General features: G+C 47.2%; 1 protein-coding gene across 2 annotated transcripts in view; it reads right to left on the minus strand.

Moving 5' to 3' along the window:
• The window catches only part of AFG1L (AFG1 like ATPase), a 2,086,687-nt gene that overhangs the window by 211,736 nt on the left and 1,853,439 nt on the right, over positions 1-21,512 (minus strand). The gene's annotated exons all lie outside the window — the stretch shown is intronic.

The raw sequence follows: 21,512 nt of genomic DNA on the forward strand, positions 1-21,512 counted from the left end.
ATTTTTCAAAACGTTGAATCATATTACACAATGTAAATAATGTTAAGCTATACACATGTTGGATCAATTGATATAGAAATGTATGAGACAAAAAGGAAAACAAATAATCGTTTATACAGGTTGAATGGGTCGCAGAGTGAGATGTGTCCAAAGAAGTACAAAGCACCTCAGATCTTCCACTTCTATCTAACATGCATTATAAAGATAGTATGAGAATGATGAAAAAGGACAATTACAACAAAAACAAAAATACGTGACAAAATATTTGACGCACAATTCATATGCCATGTTAAGCAGAGTAAAACAACAAAACATTCAAATTAAAAACACATGCACAACATTTTAATACAAACAATTTTAATAATTTATAATTTCGAACTTGTCAAATGTGCTTCTTTACAACATTGTTTACATTTTATGCTTTAGAAATGTTCATGTAGCACTTCTTCGACACGGAGTCCATCTCAAAGTCCTCCATTATGGACTTTATAAATACATTTTTATATTTGTTGTGTTTTTTTAGCAATATTTCAGAGTTGTCCTTTCAACAACCATGTTTGCACCGGTTAACCACACAATATTTTAACAATGTTAGGCTATAGAGTTCGGAAGCGCTAAAAAAGGTCTTTAAAACATGGCATCTAACTTCTAGTTTCATTCTTCTCTTTACATCAGCTGGACCTGGGAGCCTAATAATAGATTGAGTACTTTAATGCCTTTTTGCGAAGGATCATATGCACACATTTGGGTACAGGCTACCCCACCCTTCCACACAATATGGTACGGATAGTAACCAACAGCCAGATCCCCGTGTCGTTTTGATCACACCACAAGCATAAACTGAAAACAAAATGTAATCACCATTAATATTACAAAACAAATATTAAAACAACATGTAATAATTCATAATATAGCACAGTTTATATGCTGAGCGTGATTCTTACAGTCTAACACAAGTACAGCACAAGAATAGTGTGGCTAGTAACTGGTGTGATTTAGTGCACTATGTTGGTCCGAAGTGCACTGCATTGGACATTACATTCCCGTGCAGTCCTATGGTAGTGGGGAGACGGAAGCACCGGCACCGTTGCCAACGGTGCTTCTGTGAAAAGTTTGCCTGAAGGGCCATTGCGCCCGGCAGGTCTAACCCTGCCAGGAGCAACGGCCCCTGCAGGCAGACTCGTAGGGTGGCGGTCCGGTAACAAGTGTGCTGGTAACCTTACCGGTACCCTTGTTTCCGGACCGCCATACTTGGAATGAGGCCCAAAGACTTATTGTGTAGATGAGCTAGAGGTTCCACTTTTACTTCCAATGTTCTGAGTGCTCAGGTTTATCTTTCGCTCTTGTCTTGACTTCTCTGGGTGATGCAGTCTGTCAGCAATTCTTAGACATCACCTGGTAACTATTAGCGCCACTGACTCAGACTTCAACCGGCTTTGGGCAGTGCTTTCCCAGGAACATGATTTCCTAGAACATCCCGTCCTATGTACCAGCAGGAAGTTGTTTCCTAAGGAACAGACCTATGCCACAGTCGATTGGGAAGCCTTAGCCTTAAAATTGTTAGTAGTCCACCTTCAATACGATTTGGCGGCTGTAGCGCAGGCAGAGAGGCAACGGTAGGTCAAGGAAAGCCTTACGTGGAGGAGTCATTAGGCAGAGGATGTGGTGAGCTTGGTGCCCGTAAACCACAAACGAAACCAGGCATGGAGGGAGGAGCAAATCCTCCACTCTCAATGAGAGAGCCCAAGAGCGGAGAGAGCCGAAACGAACGGAAGAGAAAGTTTGCTCGTATCCAGACTGGAAAACCTGCAAGATGCGGGTATTGCCACCGCCTCATTGGAACAGACCCAATGAAACAGAAGGTATCTGGCATGTCCACAGCAGAGAGGAGAGAACGAAAGGGAAGGAAGGAAGGATTGCCCTAAGCCCCTATGAGGGTCAGCGAGACCTGTAAAAAGGTATAAGGAACAGGAGAATGAGAGGGGTTACAGGAGCCCAAGAAGCCAGAGGATTGTAATACGCCACACAGCTCAGAACAACTCCCAAGAGCTAAGAGCTACATAACATAGGGGGTTACAATAATGCCATAGAGATAAGAGAGACATTGGGACAGAGGGGGCTAGAGATGCCCAATAAACACAGTGAAGAACAAACGCCAAGAGAGCACAGAGATTCCCAAGATGCAAAGCAAGTGGGGAGGGGTCGCTACAGGTTGTGTGGTGAGGTATCAGGGAAATATCCCTCCACCTAAAGAAATTGGGGCACTTTGTTTTCTCAGAGACTTGAGACTTTCTTTGAGGAACAGTTGGAAACTTTGGAACTTTGAGAGACTGACAAGACTTGTTAAAAAGTAGCAAGAATTGTTTTTCTACAGACAGTTATTGAATCCAGAACCAGGGGGGGGGGGAAGCCTGGGACGCCAGAGAAAGACCAGGGTGATATTTATCTAAGGGGTAGGGCCCAATTTAGCAGATAGCAGAATAATTCAGTGTCCAAGCTCACCTCCTGCCACAATCTTTATTGTACATTTTGGGACATTCAGGATCAATCCGAAGGTCAGTTGACTTACTCTTCCACTTGGCCCTCAACGTTTTTTCATCCCGCCCCTGGTTTTCCAACAACCCTCCAACGTTGGTGGCATCTCATGGCATACCGCTCTCCTCTGCAGAGATTAGTCACATCTCTCCACATTTAGATGAACCGTTCAAGGATGTCATGACGGCATCTCCAATGTCCTTTACCCCTTGGGCGATACAGAATCCTAGATTCTCTGCGTACCTTACACTGCCTCAGAACTCTTAACAAAAATACCCAAGTCTCTCTGGTAGTGGCTCCCACCTAGGCCCAGCCCAACGCAGTCTGAGCATGATCTGCTCACAGAACTCTAAAAAGCCCTGTGGTTTCACTCCCTTAAGTTTATAACTAACCTTATTTTCTCCTTCCTCCAATCTAAAAACAGGTTCCTCTAAAGTCCTACAACTTAGATATGGAGGAAGCCCGGTATACAGTTGACTGACATAAGTTAGCAACGTATACTCTGTCTGTGTCCGGGGGGACAAAGATCTGTAGTTATGGTGAAGACAGAGCTAAAGTGTAGATGCCACACATTTACAGGACTCCCAGAATCGGGAGACCACACAAGGACCAGTCGTTATTAAAAAGAGATAAACATCAAATTTAATAGGTTCAGAGTCTAAAAAGTGATTAAATAATGTGGTCCACAATACATACAATTCATAAACAGAGTAACAGAAAAACAAACAGGCATTACGTGACAGGCTAAAATTTAGCTGATTTACAATGTATCAAACTGTAGACACATTCAATGTCTGTAGGTACATTTTAACAAATAGTGTACCATACCCTACACTGGTTAGGTTTAGTTAAGACAAACAATTAATAACTCTGGTGAGAAATACAAAGTATTAGCTCGACATGTTTCAGTTCCTACAATTATTATGGAACATTCATCAGGAGGTATATGATTAACCAAGTAACCAGGACAACAGTCAGTAGACAACTAATAACATTCGCGGAATTCGTAGCATCTATAAGATAAAAGACAAAACGCAAAACAAACTTACAATTAGCAATTCATGTTGCAAGTTCAAAATTCATGAACTACGGAATCAAAAAAGAGGGGAATAGATACCTCCATTGATGCCGAGTGGGTGCTCTCTACTCGAGAAGTAGTAGGCGGTATGGGACCGAAAATCGTTCCTACCTAGAGTAAAAATACATACACATGAGCGCTAAAAAGTAGCTCATTAACAAAAGCAGGAAACGTGCTAAAGCTTAGCAGCTAATGACATAAGTGTAAAGTGTGAACCATCTAGAGATGGAAGTATAGACAGAGAGAGTCTAATGTGGTAAAATGAACAAACATGTCCACAGGGTGCCTCCTACGTAGCTCCGAGCTGTAGTGCATTGGGTAGCTCTAATCAAAGAAGATTCATCAAAGCGTGACACGGTGTCTCGTGCTACACCGTTAATAGGCCCTGAAGTAAGGGAATTGGGCGACTAGAGTGGCAGAAAATTAGTAAATGCCGCCATTAGAAAGTCATATATCAACGGCGGTCCTCTAAAGTCCTTCCAGATGTAGCGTCTTGAGCATAACAGATCATTTTTTAAAACAAACTGTGCCCTCCTTTTCAATCAGTCATGTGTCTTCTTTGGAAAAGATGGTTGTAGCAGAACCTTTTGTGTGGAAGGGAGATCTAGTCTAGTCGAAATAAACGTCCCTGCCCACCTTGGGGTGAATCAAGGACTTGTAGAGAATCTAACACCTGATATTACACACTTCACATAATGGCAGCTTCCACTGCCACAGACAAGAGTGTGACATGATATTGGTTGTCCCAGTAAAGGGATATTCCTCTGCCCACTGGATACTCAGTGCTTTTTAGTATACTGGGAGAAAGATATTTCTTGCCACAGTTAGGCCTGAAGAAATCTTTGATAAAAACACTCCTCTCATAGGAGATTGTGCATTATCGAGGACCTGTGAATTTGGCAATTTCTCTAGCAAATGGGTCACCAAAGGGAAACTGTAGAGCATGAGGGCAAGCCTCTAAGGAGGTCAGCTCTTCCAGCCATTACTCTATTTTAAGAAGCTCTCGTGAATCTATTATATCCACAGAGATTGCACAGTTTGCATTGCCTAGCAGAGACAGGGCCAAGGCACCGAAAACAATGGGTCTCATTATAAGTGTGCCAGTCCGGTAACAATTGTGCTGGTAAGCCTACCGACACTGTTGTTACCAGCCTGGCACACTATGGGTCTGCTTGCTAGAGTTGCTATGCCCAGCAGGTCGGACCCTGACGGGCACAGCGGCCACGGTAAGCAGACCTACACGGAAGCACCGGCACCGTTACTAACGGTGCCGGTGCTTCTGTGTTCCCCATTCCGATTGAGTGCTATTAGACTCAAATGGGAATGGGGATTTACATTTACCATCGCCTGACTTCCCGGAACGCCGGGGTCATAATCCCCCGGTAATTCTGGCAAGCCAGTCGCCAGTAAATATGGTAAATATGGTAAATCCGGCAGCAACCTGCCGGTTTTACCAGCACGGCAGGCTACTGCCGGACTTGTAATGAGGGCCAATATGACCACTGGAACGCCAGTATTCCCTGGCTTGTTCTGCCGGATCCACAATGGTCAAAAATGACACTGTAAAGTCAAGCAGTTTATCGTGGCCTAGGCACCACAAATATTCTAATCAGACCATCAGTGACACCATATTGCTGGACTAGGACACTCTGCCTTTGGTTTTCCTTACAGGAAGGTCACATATGCAGACTCAGCCACATATACACTTGCAGAGATGGAGTACAATCAGAGGCCCTTGGATGTTGCACCCCTTTTTTCCAGAAGAGCAAGCTTGATGCTACCATGGAAGGAGGGCTCCCCCTCAGCTTTCTAGTCAGGTACTTCAACTCACCTGCATTTGTGTAAATTGTCAACCATTATAGGAGCTGCCTTCTCCCTTCATACTGTCTGAAGACATTTTCTTGCGGTATGCATTCTTCTGGAGGCAATGAAAAGCTGTGTGCCCTTGGCTGCTCTTCGTCTGAGATCAAAGGTAAGAGGCTGGGAATGGTCGATTTCACAAACAACCCACCTTATGTTACTCAAATTAGGTATTGGCCTCATAGAGGGTGTCCACCCCGACCTTAATGTGAGTCAGAGTGGAGGCAGTGGTTAGCTTCTTGTGGGAATGGTATCTTCCTCCTGTAACAATTCTATGCGAGCAAATGCATTGGTGGACTGTGCCACCTATATAGGGTTGTATCATGAATCGTGCAACAGGTTGGGTATGTTGTAAGGGTGCTTCCATGCAGTCCAGCTGGTCTTGCATTTGCTTGAAGATTTTGCACACAGTGTTCCTCATGACTGTCCTATTCACAGAGGACCCTAAGACACTTTCAAAGCTATCCATGAAGACCCACTCGGAATAGACCCTAAGCGAATGGTTTTTCCCCTCACATCATTCCTGGGTAATATATGGGGGTCAAGACAGTAATATTTGACCCACCAGATTGTTACCAATTATTTACATGTACAAAGCCTGTGTATGATGGCCACAGAAATACCAGAATTATGGAACAAGCTGAAAGCCAGGAGATATTGACACCAAGATTTTTTGTATTTAAATGTTTTTAACATATCCCTTTGACAATTTACACACAGCTCCTCCATATTGGGTGACGGTATAGACGGGTCGTCGCCCCCTCGCCCATTATGCACAAGCTACAGCACTGTGATGAGTAGATGATCCTGCTGATCTGAAAAGACCGGAGTTCTGACAGGTTGTGCAGAGTTGACCAATTAACCAAGAGTGAAAACAAAATAGTGCATTAGTTTCCAGCAAAATAGCATAAATGTTGGTGTATGGCTTGGCAGGACATCCCAGTTGATGTGTCTAATATCAGTTCCCATAGCCTAGACAAATTGTAGATGCAACTCACCGTTTAAAGAGATATTGAGCACTAAAACATGCTCCATGCCTGTGGTGGGAATGGATTGTACCCCTAAGTATCCTAATCCCTTGTTCGGAAGCCAGGAACCATGGAGATCCAGTCCATAGAAGAAGCCCAACCCTGCGCCTGATGGGATGACAGCTATCCCCAGTGTGTGAATAGAGCGTGGTGTGGGGATCAATCTGCCGCTCCACTACTGATGTGCGCGCACCCCCAGTATTTGGACAAGCTGTGAGAACTTAATTTGCTGCAGCTTGCTATCAGCGACAAGTGCATGAGGGTCCTGCTACTCTTCTGTGTTCATGACATGAATATTGGCCCCCGTTGAGAGCACTGGATGAGTAACATTCTAGTCCAGATGAGCTCTTATTTGGTGTTAAACCCGGTGCTCTGGTGCTTAAGTTAATGATTCAGAAGTAGGTGCAAGTATGGGCCCATTTATTTAATTATTAGGAGTGTGTTCAGCGCTGGCCCTGCATAGAGGGTCTCAGGTCGCTTTGTATGGTTCCAAGGTTGATAAGGTTCAAAGGTTGAAAAGGTTGTAGGTGACACACAACACAAGTTACACAATGTTTTCAGGACAGAATAGGAAGATGAGGTCAGATAAGTAATAAGGCAGATGGAGGGGCCGGGATATGTGCGAGAAACAAGTATGTTTTGAGGATTTTACTGAAAGTGGTGATGGAGGGTGCAGTGCGGATGTGAAGAGGTAGGGTGTTCAATGCCCTGGGTGCCCAGTGGGTAAATGCTTGATTTTATGTGCATTCTAGTTTGCCGAGTGGAATGTGTAGGAGATGCTGGCATGCTTGTCTGGTGTTTGTGTGTGCGATGGGTTTCAGTTTATTATGACTGCAAGATGTGGTTCTATGGTGGATGACTGACAATAATGCAGAGACCTTTGAAGACAATTCTTTGGTTACAGCGAAGTTGGTGAGAGCTGAGGTGATGTGTGAATGTTCGGGTAGGTGGAAGAGGAGTCTGGCTGCCTGGGTTTGTATGGCTAGCAGGGGACAAGGGTGCTGCTGCAGAGTCCAGTTTACAGAGCATTGCTGTAGTCCAGCCTAGAGACTAGTGCTTGGACTGTAATTGTAATTGTTCATTCATAACACGCTTATTATATAGGATATGATGTGACATTTATAACGCGCCTGTACACAATTGTTTTCTAGGCGTGACAAGACAAGCAGGGGGAAACACTGGAGGCCAAAATAACGATCTAACTAGGCCTTGTGTCATTCAGATCGCGCATGTGCAGGGAAGAGGGAAGGGGAGAAGTGCCGGGGGGGGGGCAGTTAACTCACGAGTGCAGCCAGGCGGGTGGCTCATAAGCGCATAGAGGGGCTATAGGGTTACAGATACAGACCTTTAAGTGCTGGGGAGCCCAGAGGCAGTGCGTGTGTAACTGTACATGCAGGTGCCTAGGCCCGAGTTCAGAGGGTGACCAGTGCACAGAGCAATCAAGTGCATCAGCAGGGGAAAGGAAGAGAAAGCGGAAGCGAAAAGGGTAAGTCTTGCGTTGCTTCCGGAGGTGGGGCTGCTCAAGTTTGAGAGATGCAGGGAGGCTGTTCCAGAGGGAGGCTCCAGCGGAGGAGATAGATCTGCCCCCACCTCTCTGCTTGGAGAAGCGTCTGACCCTCAGAGAGTTGGAGGTGGATAAGCAGAGAGCTCAAGAAGGAAGATGTTTTGGAAGAGAAAGCTGGAGGTAGAGCGGTCCCAGGCCACAGAAAGCCTTGTGGGCAATGCAGAGGGTCCGGAAGTTGATTCTTGCAGCCGCGGGGAGCCACTGAAGAAATGTCGGAGCTGGAGAGATACGATCCCTGGGCTTCAGGCCAAGGACAAGTCTTGCAGTCCTGCTCTGGATAAGTTGTTAAGGTCGAACAGTAGAGACAGGAAGATTTGGAAAGAGGCTGTAACAATAGTCCAGCCAAGAGAGGACCAGAGCTCTTGAGACAGTGTGCTTCTGAGGGAAAGTGAGAAAAGGAAGAATGCCTCTGAGGAGGTGCAGTTGATAGTTTGACTTCTTAGAGACATCAGAGATGTGAGGAGAGAAGGAGAGGGCGGAGTCGAAGATGACACCAAGGAAGCAGGAAGAGGGCCCAGAATGGGCGGAACGACAGAGAGAAGAAAGGAGGGAGTGGGTGTCCCAATGAGGAGGATCTCAGACTTACTGGCATTAAGGCAGAGATCACTGGTGGAACACCATTCCTGAATTGCGGCCAGACAGTCTGGTATGAGAGAAGAAGCAGAGGTGGCTGAGGGGAGCCTGAAAGAGAGCTCAGTGTCATCTGCATAACATTGAAAATTGGAGCAGAAAGTAGCGATGCAGTGGGCAAGAGGTGCCAGGTAGTGGTTGAAGAGCCAGGGAGAGAGCTTAGACCCCTGGGGAACACCACAAGTAGAGAGAGAGAGATAGAAGAGAGGAAAGACCCCAGTTGGACCTGAGAGGTTCGGTCGGTGAGAAAGGAGGTCAATCAGGCCAGGGCCTAACCAGTAATACCAAGGTTGTCCCAAAGACGATTGAGCAGGATGGCATGGTTGACCCTGTCAAATGCAGAGGATAGATCAAAGAGAATGAGGACAGAAGGGAGATTACAGTTAAGATTGGAGATCGCATCTTCACGGGTGTTCAGGAGAGCAGTTTCCGTGCTTCTGACAGCTCTGAAGCCAGACTGGTGGTCATGGAGGCAACCAACCAATTTAATATGTAGATTAAGCTGGGAGATGGCCAGCTTTTCCAAGCGTTTTCCCAGGAAAGGAGTGATGGAGATCGCATGATAGTTAGCTGGAGAAGAAGGATTGAGCAAGGGCTTCTTTAGAAGGGGGTGCACAAGAGAGTGCTTAAGGGAGAGGGGAAAGTTCCAGTGACAAAGGAGTGATTGCAGAAATCGACCAAGGCTGGAGCAAGGGTGTCAATGTGGTCCTTGATTGTTCTGGATGAGTACGGGAGAACCTGCTTCAATGAGACTTTTATAGATCCGACTTATCTAGAAACACTGTCAGGGGTTAACAGGAGAAAGGAGGAGGAGAGACAGCTGCAGAAGGGCCAGGAGTGGTAGAGGAGGAGGAAGAGGAAGTAGAGGAAGAGAGGGTGCACAGTACGTCCTGGGTTTTAGTAGTAAAATGAGAGGCCAAGGCCGTGCAGAGGGCCTGGGAGGGAACATGAGAGGTAGAGACTGCAGCAGGATTAGCCAGCTCCTTGCAGATATTGAAAAGTTTGTCTGAGTTGTTAGATGGCGCAGAGATGCAGGCTTGGATGTGAGGTGGATAAGCAGAGAGCTCAAGAAGGAAGATGTTTTGGAAGAGAAAGCTGGAGGTAGAGCGGTCCCAGGCCACAGAAAGCCTTGTGGGCAATGCAGAGGGTCCGGAAGTTGATTCTTGCAGCCGCGGGGAGCCACTGAAGAAATGTCGGAGCTGGAGAGATACGATCCCTGGGCTTCAGGCCAAGGACAAGTCTTGCAGTCCTGCTCTGGATAAGTTGTTAAGGTCGAACAGTAGAGACAGGAAGATTTGGAAAGAGGCTGTAACAATAGTCCAGCCAAGAGAGGACCAGAGCTCTTGAGACAGTGTGCTTCTGAGGGAAAGTGAGAAAAGGAAGAATGCCTCTGAGGAGGTGCAGTTGATAGTTTGACTTCTTAGAGACATCAGAGATGTGAGGAGAGAAGGAGAGGGCGGAGTCGAAGATGATACCAAGGAAGCAGGAAGAGGGCCCAGAATGGGCGGAACGACAGAGAGAAGAAAGGAGGGAGTGGGTGTCCCAATGAGGAGGATCTCAGACTTACTGGCATTAAGGCAGAGATCACTGGTGGAACACCATTCCTGAATTGCGGCCAGACAGTCTGGTATGAGAGAAGAAGCAGAGGTGGCTGAGGGGAGCCTGAAAGAGAGCTCAGTGTCATCTGCATAACATTGAAAATTGGAGCAGAAAGTAGCGATGCAGTGGGCAAGAGGTGCCAGGTAGTGGTTGAAGAGCCAGGGAGAGAGCTTAGACCCCTGGGGAACACCACAAGTAGAGAGAGAGAGATAGAAGAGAGGAAAGACCCCAGTTGGACCTGAGAGGTTCGGTCGGTGAGAAAGGAGGTCAATCAGGCCAGGGCCTAACCAGTAATACCAAGGTTGTCCCAAAGACGATTGAGCAGGATGGCATGGTTGACCCTGTCAAATGCAGAGGATAGATCAAAGAGAATGAGGACAGAAGGGAGATTACAGTTAAGATTGGAGATCGCATCTTCACGGGTGTTCAGGAGAGCAGTTTCCGTGCTTCTGATAGCTCTGAAGCCAGACTGGTGGTCATGGAGGCAACCAACCAATTTAATATGTAGATTAAGCTGGGAGATGGCCAGCTTTTCCAAGCGTTTTCCCAGGAAAGGAGTGATGGAGATCGCATGATAGTTAGCTGGAGAAGAAGGATTGAGCAAGGGCTTCTTTAGAAGGGGGTGCACAAGAGAGTGCTTAAGGGAGAGGGGAAAGTTCCAGTGACAAAGGAGTGATTGCAGAAATCAACCAAGGCTGGAGCAAGGGTGTCAATGTGGTCCTTGATTGTTCTGGATGAGTACGGGAGAACCTGCTTCAATGAGACTTTTATAGATCCGACTTATCTAGAAACACTGTCAGGGGTTAACAGGAGAAAGGAGGAGGAGAGACAGCTGCAGAAGGGCCAGGAGTGGTAGAGGAGGAGGAAGAGGAAGTAGAGGAAGAGAGGGTGCACAGTACGTCCTGGGTTTTAGTAGTAAAATGAGAGGCCAAGGCCGTGCAGAGGGCCTGGGAGGGAACAAGAGAGGTAGAGACTGCAGCAGGATTAGCCAGCTCCTTGCAGATATTGAAAAAGTTTGTCCGAGTTGTTAGATGGCGCAGAGATGCAGGCTTGGATGTAGGCTCTCTTCTTAGAGAGGACAGCGAATCTGTACTGCCTTTGGAGCAGGCGGCAGGCCAGTTTGTCCGTGGGTGTGACCGAGGCCCTCCACTTCCTCTCTGCTGCTCTACATTGTGCTTAAGGGCGGCAAGGTCAGAATCGGACCAAGAGTTGTACTTGGATTTGGGCTTCAAGCCGATCCTCATGACAGGGGAAAGGACATCCAGAGTGTTAGAGATAGAAAGATGAAGATTAGAGAGGGCTGTGTCAGGGTGTGAGTCATCCAAAGGTGCAGGAGGAGTAGAGAACGTAAGGCAAAAGCCTCAACTGACACATGCTTCATGGGTCGGATGACCGAGAAGGTAGGTGGCAGTGCTGGAGTCAGCTTGACCTGCGGGGAAGAGAGAGAGAGAGAGACAAAGGTGGGAAGAAAGGAGAAAGTGGTCACTCCAAGAGAGAGGAGTGGTGAAAAGGTTAGAGAAGGGTATGTTTGAGGAGATCAGAACATCCAGGATGTTCCCTACAGAGTGAGTCGGGCCAGAGGGAAGAATGGAGAGAGAGAATTGCAGAGGTTGCAAAATAGTCCTGGAGAAGGGCTGGTAGCATCCATGTGGATGTTCAAGTCACAGAGGAGGAGACGTTGGGAGATAGAGGCAAGTAGCAAGGCGGAGAGTGCAGCCCACTCAGAGGAAGAGGGCGACCTGGCCAGGCGGCCTGTATATAATGCCCACAGTGAAAGAGAGGCCAGGAGAGATGGAGAGCCTGCAGACCAGGCATTCAAATGAGGAGTAGTGCTGCATTGAAATGATAGAAGCAGGGATCCACTCTTGGAGAATCAAGGTTGCACCCCCACCGGGACGGTTTGTTTCTGGGTTTGGAGAGGATCTTGTAGCCATTGTGAAGGAGTGTGTCAAAACTTGTGACAGAGCTGGCCATGAACCAATTCTCTGGGAGACCGAGTACATCCAAATCCACCTCTTCCAGGAGATGGCAGATGTCAGAGGAGTGTTTGACAGCTGAACTAGAGTTGAGAGTAGCAAGTGGTTTCTAAGCACGGTATCAGGATTCGAACCTGTGTTGCGCCACGTTGTCTTGCTACCAAGACATGGGTGTTGCCCCCTAGCTATCCTTCCTCCCTGACTGCAGTGCAGAAATCATCAGGAGGAAGGATGTGTTTGATCTTATGTTGAAAGTGGAGTTGCAGGTTGCATGTTTTGCTGACAGCAGCTGGTGGGTAAAGAAAAGATGGGGGTCAATGGTGAAGCCAAGGAATTTGGAAGGTGTGGTGAGATATGTGTGTGGGTTGATCGTGGCCAGTTCTTTGGTGCAGGCAGTGAGTTTGGGTTTCTGTCTCGTGACAGTGGGGAAGGGGGCAGATTGAAACACTGCCTGGTGCTTTGAAACCCTGTCTTGTTGTGTAAGCACCTTATAAATGCCCAAGAAAATAAAAATAAAATAGAAATGAGGAGGTAATCCGTTTTAGAAGGGTTGAGCCTGAGGAAGTGGGTGGCCATCCAAGTGGTGATGGTGGAGTTTGAGGATGTGGAGTTGTGAGGGGGATGGGATTTGGAAGTATATTTGTGAGTCATCTGCATATTGGTGTAAATGCACGTTGGTCTGTCCAAGGGATTCAACATATAGATTGAAGAGGTGTGGCGACAGAGAGGAGTCTTGCGGGACCCATGGGTGGGGTCAGATGGAAAAGGGGTCATGAAGGCAAAGTGCATCCTGGAAGGAAGGAAGGAAGAGAACCAGTAGAGGATGGTGGTTGAGAGTTTCATCCTGTGGTATAGGATGCTGCATATAATGGTGTGGTCGATGGTGTAGAAGGCGCAGAGAAGTTGAGTAGTATGAGTAATGCTGTGTTTCCTTTGTCCATGATGTTTTGAAGTGATCGAGAATGTGAAGTGTAGTGGTCACTGAGCGGTTTCCAAGTCGAAATCCAGTTTGGAAGGGCTTGAGAAGGTTGTTTGTGGATATGTGTTGTTACAGGTTGTTACAGGTGGGTTGTGACAATATATTCCATGATTCTGGCGAGATATGGTAGTGATGGGGCAGTCATTTTCAGGTAGTATGGGGTCAAGAGGTGTTATTTTCAGGAGGGACAAGATTTTTCCAGTTTTGAGTGCAGAGGGGAAAATACCATGTGAGAGACAGTAGTTGATTATGTTGAGGAATGACAACAAGACCAGTCAGAATACGGCTTGCAGAACATCGATCTTGTATACGAACTAAAAAGTTAACTGCACCAATGGTGGAACATTTCCTTGAACATCAACATAATCCAGCAGATTTCACTTAGTCCATTATCGAGAAAATGGTGATACCCACGAGAGGAGGTAACATCCATAACCTCCTCTACAGAAGAGAACAATTGTGGATATTTCGTTTGAAAACGGACAGGATCGGACTGAACGAACCGACCAGTTGGCAAACACTCGCCACTATGTGAACATCAACCCATGACCTTGGCTACTTGGACTAGAAACCATGAGGATGTGTGTGTGAATGAGATGGTCTCCATGTATGGGGACCTTTGAGTGCATAGCAGCCTACGAGCGAATGCAGTAGGACAGTATCTGTATACATGACTAGACCTCTAGTTCCAGCCATACATGTGCTCCACCATCTACACGGCGTAGCCTGGTGCTAAGATAAGATGAAAGCGCACTTCTTAGGCGTACACATGATCTCGCTTTTCCAAAAAACCTGATGTGTCAATAGACAGTCCGATGTGAAGCCTGACCCCAAGATGGCCGTCCTGAGACATCCCCAGGCGGCCATGTTGTCCAACACGCGCATGCCCAATGCAGCGGCGTCCGGACAATCGTCAACATAAAGAGGTCTGGCGGACGGCGGCGTAGAGAAGATGCTGCGCGCAGGCCGCTAGACCTCTTTACAGACGAAAGCAGCAGGTAAGCCCAAACCTCATACAACGAGCACCAGACGCTCGCCTCCGATTAGCGACACACACCATATATGCCCGGCTTCGGGCTAGATGTGGAAATCTATAATGGGACATGGCACGCCTTTGCGCCGCCATACGCACAAAAAGTTGACGCAATTGTTGGTTACTTAATGAGTTTGAAATGTATCCATCCCTACCCACTTCACTAAAAAAACTGTGAGTTCCTAGTGTGACCAGAGTATTGGGCAACCCACAGTCGGAATACCCAAAACATTCCCTTGTGTTTTACATAGTTCATTATGTTGAGCCAGTGGGGAGAGAGAGTGGTGATGCAGTTGGATGCAGCTTGAGGTGAGCATTTATCATCCAGGAAGTGTTCAGATTTTGTTTTGGTAGTAACAGTGATGACGGTGTCTGTGTCAATTGGGTGGAACATGTCTCATGTTTTGGAATGTTTGGGCGTGGGGAGGGCTTGCCTGATGTGTATTTTGGAGTTGAAGGTGTTCAATGAGTCAGTTGCATGCTGCAGTGGACCAACGTGTGGATGGTGGTTTGGAGAAGGATTTCACAATGTTGAATAGTTTCTGTGTACGACTGGTAGAGGAATGGAGTTTTTGTAGGTAATGTGTGGTTTTAACATTGCGTATGGCTGTTTTATATTTGTTGTGGCAGTATTTGAGTGGTGTTCTGGTGGCGGGACATAGGTTCTTTTGGCAGTATCTTTCTAGGCATCTGTATTATTCCTTGATAGAGAGGAAGGACCTGCTGAAGCATGGTTTATGGAGGTGGCTGTAGGGTTTTGAGGTTTGCAGGGGAGTGGGGGAATTTTGTCAAGTGCCTGTGTGATTATGGTGCTGTAATTGTTGAGGAGAGTAGAGGGATGTGCATATGAGGAGGAGGTAGTGGTATGTGTGGTGCTAAGGCTGTGTCTGTTTGCTTTGTTTCACTGGGGGAAAGGACTATGCTTTGCAGGTAGGGGGATATTATGTGGTAGAGTAGTGTGTGCGTGAAGGGGATAGCAAAGTGGCCTGACAATGAAACCAAATTTAGATTTTCCAGAGACATGATCTTTGCCTGAAATCAAAAGGTCCAGAGTGTTACCAGCTGTGTGTGTGGGAGGGGTGGGGGTATGTGATGAGTTATGTGAGGTCATAGGGTTGAGTGGAGTGAGGATACTCTTTAGTATGGGGTTGCCGTCTAGATGGGAACTACAAGGGTTGACGTTGCAAAGGTTGATATTGATGCATGGTGAGCTGTGGTTGTTAATTGTGAATTCAATCCAATCAGTGTGGAAGTTGGCACAATGTGTTGGGGCCGTAAATGAGATGGAGAGAAGTGGGGAATGGGTGTGACGGAGGGTAGCAAGTGAGAGAGAGTGGTTTAAAGGATTTGTATGAGTGGATGTGGGGTTGTTGGGTTTGAGTGATTCTTTATATATGATGGCAATGCAACCACCTTGTTTGTGTGGATGGCCTCTGTGGAGGATGAGCTAGTGTGGAGAGTCATGATAGTGATAATACGTGTGTAGAGGGTTTGAGCCATGTTTCTCTAAGGAAGAGTATATCTGGGGATTGTGTGCTAATGAGTGCACTGACTTCATGTATGTGAGCAGGCGCACAGTGGCAGTTCGGAAGAATTAAGGTGTATGCAATTAGTTTCTTAATTGGAGTGCTATGAATTTGAATGTTGATTCTGTGTTTTGCATGAGGCATATTTTGTGGCAACCAGTAGCAAACAGGCTAACTGGTAACAAAGAATGGAAAAGGGAAAAGATAATTTCGAGAACCCATAGCTCTGTCAACCCTGTGTTCTGCATGCTCTGGACGAGTGGACACCCTAAGGAAATTGCTTAAATTCCCCAACTAACTCAGAAGTACTTCAGCAGGAAAGAGATACAAAAGAGATGCAAAATGGAAAAGCAGCAGCTGCAGGGATCACAGGATGCTGGTAAGGACTTCTATGCAGGAAGTAAGGAAAGCTTCAGGCTGCAAATGGCACCCTAACAGGAGAAGAGAGGAGGTAGGGGGGAATCTATCCTACCTTCCGCCGTTAACCGGAGGTTCGGGGCAGGTTGCAAATAAGTGAGTTTCTCGATAAAGCTTGTCCAGGATCACGTGAAGCCCGTAAATCGACCCTGGTTGGTTCTTGTAGGTACCCAGCCCTCTTCAAGCAGTCTAAGGCAGCTGAATGGGTGACTCTGGTGGTATTCTGCCGAGTTCAGTGTTCCTCTCTGCTCAGTTGAGGCCCCTACTGAGGATAGAAAGAGCCTTCAAAGATGGTGGTTTTGGGATCAGAGGTCCAGTGATTAGCCTGTAGATAAATCCCGTCTGTCCTTTTTTATACCCTGGGCAAGAACATTTTTATGGGACATTAGGGCCTTTTCCTTGCTGAGCGGTTAAGCATCTTGGCATTGCTCAGAGACATGCATTTTGTGCTTTTAGGCACCAGAGCTGACATATAATGATGGATTGATGGCAGAGTGGGTATATGACAATGCATTACTTACCGTAAAAGCATTTCTGATGGTTGTATCTGCTTAGATTCACATGCTGTGCATAGGTCCGACATCCAGTGGTCACTGCGGAGTATTGCATTTTGTTTTTCGTAGTCGAAAAAGGGGACGTCGACAAGGCGTGTCTGTAACACTATCCCTATAGTGACGTGCGTTGTACCCACAATCCCTCACGCGTCGAGGTCCCTCTGTTTGTATTTTTCTGCCCTGAGGGAGCCTTCTAGACGTGAGTGAGTACAGAAAAGAGAGAACTATAGAAAAGGATGTCTATGTTCCTTCCATCCGAGCGGGGAGGAAGGGTGGGCGCATGTGAATCTAAGCAGATACAACCATCAGAAATGCTTTTACGGTAAGTAATGCATTGTCTTCTGATGTTTGTTAATCTGCTTAGAATCACATGCTGTGCATAGACTAGCGAGCAGTACCCGGAGTTGGCGGTGGGTTATGAGAAGGAACAGTAGAGAAAAGATGTCTTAATACTGCCTGTCCCACCTGGGAGTCAGATCTAGAGTGTGCATCTAGACAGTAGTGTTTTGTAAAGATGTGCACAGAACTCCAGGTAGCCGCTTTGCAGATGGACTCAAGGGGAACATTTGCAATGAACGCTATGGAAGCCCCAGTGCCTCGAGTGGAATGTGCTCTTGGCTTGAAGGGTAGTTCTCTCTTAGCAAGAGTGTAACAGAGAGTGATGCATTGAACAATCCATCTAGATATAGTGGACTTTGAAACTGCATCTCCTTCTCTTCCTGCTGCCACAGAGACAAAGAACTGATTAGTCTTTCTCAGTGGTCTGGTTCTTTCCATGTAGAACATGACAGCTCTCCGTACATCTAGTGTATGCAGACTTTTTTCTCCCAAGCTGGAAGGGTTTTGAAAGAACGTTGGTAGTTCTATTGACTGGTTTACATGAAATTTCGAGATGAATTTTGGTGCAAATCTTGGGTGTGTGCGTAGAACCACCTTATCCTTGTGAACTGTTACGAAGGGGTCTAGTACAGAAAGAGCCTGTAGTTCACTTACTCTCCTAATGGAGGTGATAGCTATTAGGAAAGCAGTCTTAAGAGTGAGGTCTTTAAGAGTTGCCTTGTGCATGGGTTCGAAAGGAGGGCCCATGAGTCTAGAAAGTACCACATTTAAGTCCCATCCGGGAGCTGGATTAGCTATCGGAGGGTGTATTCTCTTTACCCCCTCCATGAAGGCCTTGATAACTGGTATCTTCCACCACGACACTTTAAGTTGGGAAGTGGTGTATGCAGAAAGTGCCTCTAGGTGGACTTTAATGGAATTGAACACTAGACCTGAATCCAGTAAATGGGTCAAGTACAGAACAATGTTAGTGGGAGAGCAGTCAACTGGGATGATGCTCTTACCTCTACACCAGATGACAAATCTTTTCCACTTGCTAGAATAGCAGTGGCGAGTATTAGGTTTTCTGGCTTCCCTGAGGATGTCCATACATCTCTGCGGGAGTTGTAAATGTCCAGATTCTATGATCTCAGGAGCCAGGCTGCTAAGTTCATGGTCTGAGGGCATGAATGCAGTGTCCTGCCCTTGTCCTGTGACAGCATGTTGTACGGGCAGGGAAGTTTCACTGGGGGAGATAGGGACATCTCCATCAAGTGAGCAAATCATGGCTGCCGGGCCCACATTGGGGCCACTAGTATCATGGTAACCTGCTCCTGGTGCATCTTGTGCACCACTTTGTTGAGAAGGGGAGTCGGGGGAAAGGCGTAAACAAATTTCCCTGACCATTGAATCGACAGACCGTTCCCCTTGGACTGGTTCTGGGGGTACCTGGAGGCGTAACTTTGGCATTGTGAGTTCTTCATAGTTGCGAACAGGTCTATTTCCGGGAATCCCCATTGCGTGAAGACGTCTAAGACGATGTCTTCGTGCAATTGCCATTTGTACTCTTCGGGCAGGGGAAAGTCTCTGCTGAGTTTGTCTGCTAGCATATTGAGTTCCCCTGGTACATGTTGTGATAGTAGGAACATGTTGTGTTTGAGAGCCCACTTCCATATATTCTGGGACAGCTTGGACAGTCCTGGAGAGTGAGTGCCCCCTTGCTTGTTGAGGTAGTACATGGCTGTGGTGCTGTCTGTGAGGACCATCACTGTCTTTCCTTGTAGGTGTTCCTGAAAGGCTTTCAGTGCTTTGAACACCGCTAGTAGTTCCAGCAGGTTTATATGCTTGGATGCTAAGCTCGGAGTCCACGCTCCGTGAGCAGTCTGATGGGATAGGTGAGCCCCCCCATCCTGTGAGGGATGCGTCTGTGGTTAGAGTGGCTTCCACTGTGGGTGTGGCACAAGTTTTCCATAATAACAGGTTTTCTTTTGTCCACCACCGGTAGCGAGAGAACCAAGGCCTGCGAGACCACCACTAGATCGTCCCATTGTCCGCTGGCCTGACACCACTGGCTGTAGAGCCACTCTTGCATTGGGCGCATGCGCAGGCGCGCGTGAGGTACCAAATAAATACATGACGCCATCATCCCTAGCAAGCGCATTGCTTTGCGTACCGTCACCTTTCGACCTGCCACATAATGGGGGATCTGAAACAGCATGTTTTGGACCCTCTTGTTGGAGGGGAAGACGAGGCCGTCCTTTGTTCGAATTAGAGCCCCTAGGAATTGTTTGATTTGGCTGGGGTCTAAGCTGGACTTCTTTTCGTTGATGGAGAAGCCCAGTTGGGACAAAGGGTCTACGGTCTTTTGGGTATTGGAGAAGCATGTTTCGTAAGAATCCCCTGTTATGAGCCAGTCGTCGAGGTAAGGGTATACCGGGATGGATAACCTGCGCAGGTGGGCCGCTGCCACTGCCAGTACTTTCGTGAATACCCTTGGTGCAGATGCTATCCCGAAGGGTAGTACTCTGAACTGGTAGTGTTTGTTCTCTATGTTGAACCTGAGGTATTTTCTGTGCGCTGGCAACATTAAAATTTGACTGAACTGGGTGTTGTTACCCTGGTTAGAGGGCCAGTTGGTAGCAGAGTAAAATTGCTGTTGGTTTTGCTGCTGGCGTTGGCCACGAAAGGAGTGTCTATTGCCATAGCCGCGTCTGTTAGGGGGCCTAGAAATTTGGTCAAGAGTCTTGATGGTATCAAACTCTTTCTTTGCATGTTCTAGGGCCTCATCAACTGCTTTCCCAAACAGATGTGTTTGTTCTATGGGCTTATTTATCAGGGAAGCCTGGGTTTCCGGCTTAAATCCCGAATTGCGCAGCCAGACATGGCGTTTGAGAAGTATTCCCTGAACCAGGGAACGGCCAGCCATCTCTGCGGCATCTAAGGAGTTCTTTACGATGCCCTGGTTTACAAGAGTTCCCTCTGAGATTATAGCTAACAGGCGTGAACGCAGGGGTTCTGGTGCGTCCTCTGCTTCGCTGCGCAGCTTGCTCCACTGTGCATCTGCGTAGCTAGCTAGTAGGGAATTGTTATTTGCAATCCTAGTTGAGAAGGCGGCGGAGGTCGTGATTCTCTTCCCAAGTGCATAGAGCTTCTTGCCCTCTTTGTCAGGTGGTGTCTCACTAGTGGATAGTGGTACCCCCGCTCTTTTTCTTGTATTAGTAACTACGAGGGAGTCCGGAATAGAATGTCCTCTGATGTACAAAGGGTCAGAGGACGAAGGGCTGAAGAGCTTTTCTATCCGAGGGTTGACCCCTCTGACTAAGGCAGGATTGGAAAGGGAAGGAGTTATTCTTCTCTTTATAGAAGCCAGGAGCGGAATAGACTGACTAACAGGGGCTTTTTCTTTAATAACTTTCTCTACAAAGTCCATGTCAGGAAGAGTTTCCCCTGTGTCTATTTCAAAATGCGCTGCTGCCTTGCGCAATAGTGCATTAAGTGAAGGTTGGTCATCTATGGGAGAGGTGTTTCCAATAGGTGAATCCTTGGGAGGAGAAGGGTGAAAGACATCAGGGTCTGAGTGCACTGATGGGGATTGCCAAGGCTGCACTGATGGGGATTTCCAGGGCTGCGAGGTAGCTGTATCTTCTTCAAAAGCTCCTGCACTAGTGTAAGGATCTTCTTCAAACCCCTCTTCGACGAAGAAGAGCCGTGGGTTGTGTGCTTAGTCCTATGGGGTCTATGTGCGTCCTTGTCGCCGGGGTGTTCATCCCCATAAGCAGGGCATGAGCCGAGCCCGTCGGGGCCGGGGACGGACGTCGAGGAGCGCGAGCGCTCCTTCTGGGGGTTAATGACTTCCGTAACGGACGTCGAGTTATCACCCTCCTCGTCACTTTCTGTAACAGCGGCGGCGGGTGAGGAAACTGACTTTGACATAGCGTAGTCCGCCCACCTCTTAACTTTTCGTTCTTTAAGAGTTCTTGGTTTCAAGAGCTTACAGGCCGCGGAGCTGTCCTCCTTATGATCGAGGGGCAAGCAACGATTACAGAGCTTGTGTTTATCCTTCCAAGTGTATGTGCCCCTACAGCGTGGGCAAAACTTAAAAGGTGTCCTCTCCATAGCTGAGGCAATAATAACTGGTGATAACAACTCCAAGGGAAAGATAGGGGAGAAAGAAAGACATTCTCAAAGAGAAGATAAAAGTTCGAACCCCCACTCTCCCTACTGTATGTTGGCCGGCAAGGCCAGGCCACGTGTTCGGCAGCGCCGAAGGATCTCCTCCGTCTCTTCCCCTCCGTCGAAAACTTGCTCGGCGGAGAAACAGCTTCACAGCTAACGTCGAGGGGAGGGATCTTTAACAATATAATAAGTATAATTAAGGACCGAGGTCCGTAGTAAGTATTTGCAATGTCTCTCTA

This window comes from Ambystoma mexicanum, chromosome 4p (assembly GCF_040938575.1).
Source record: "Ambystoma mexicanum isolate Mex_15411 chromosome 4p, UKY_AmexF1_1, whole genome shotgun sequence".
Classification (NCBI taxonomy): domain Eukaryota; kingdom Metazoa; phylum Chordata; class Amphibia; order Caudata; family Ambystomatidae; genus Ambystoma; species Ambystoma mexicanum.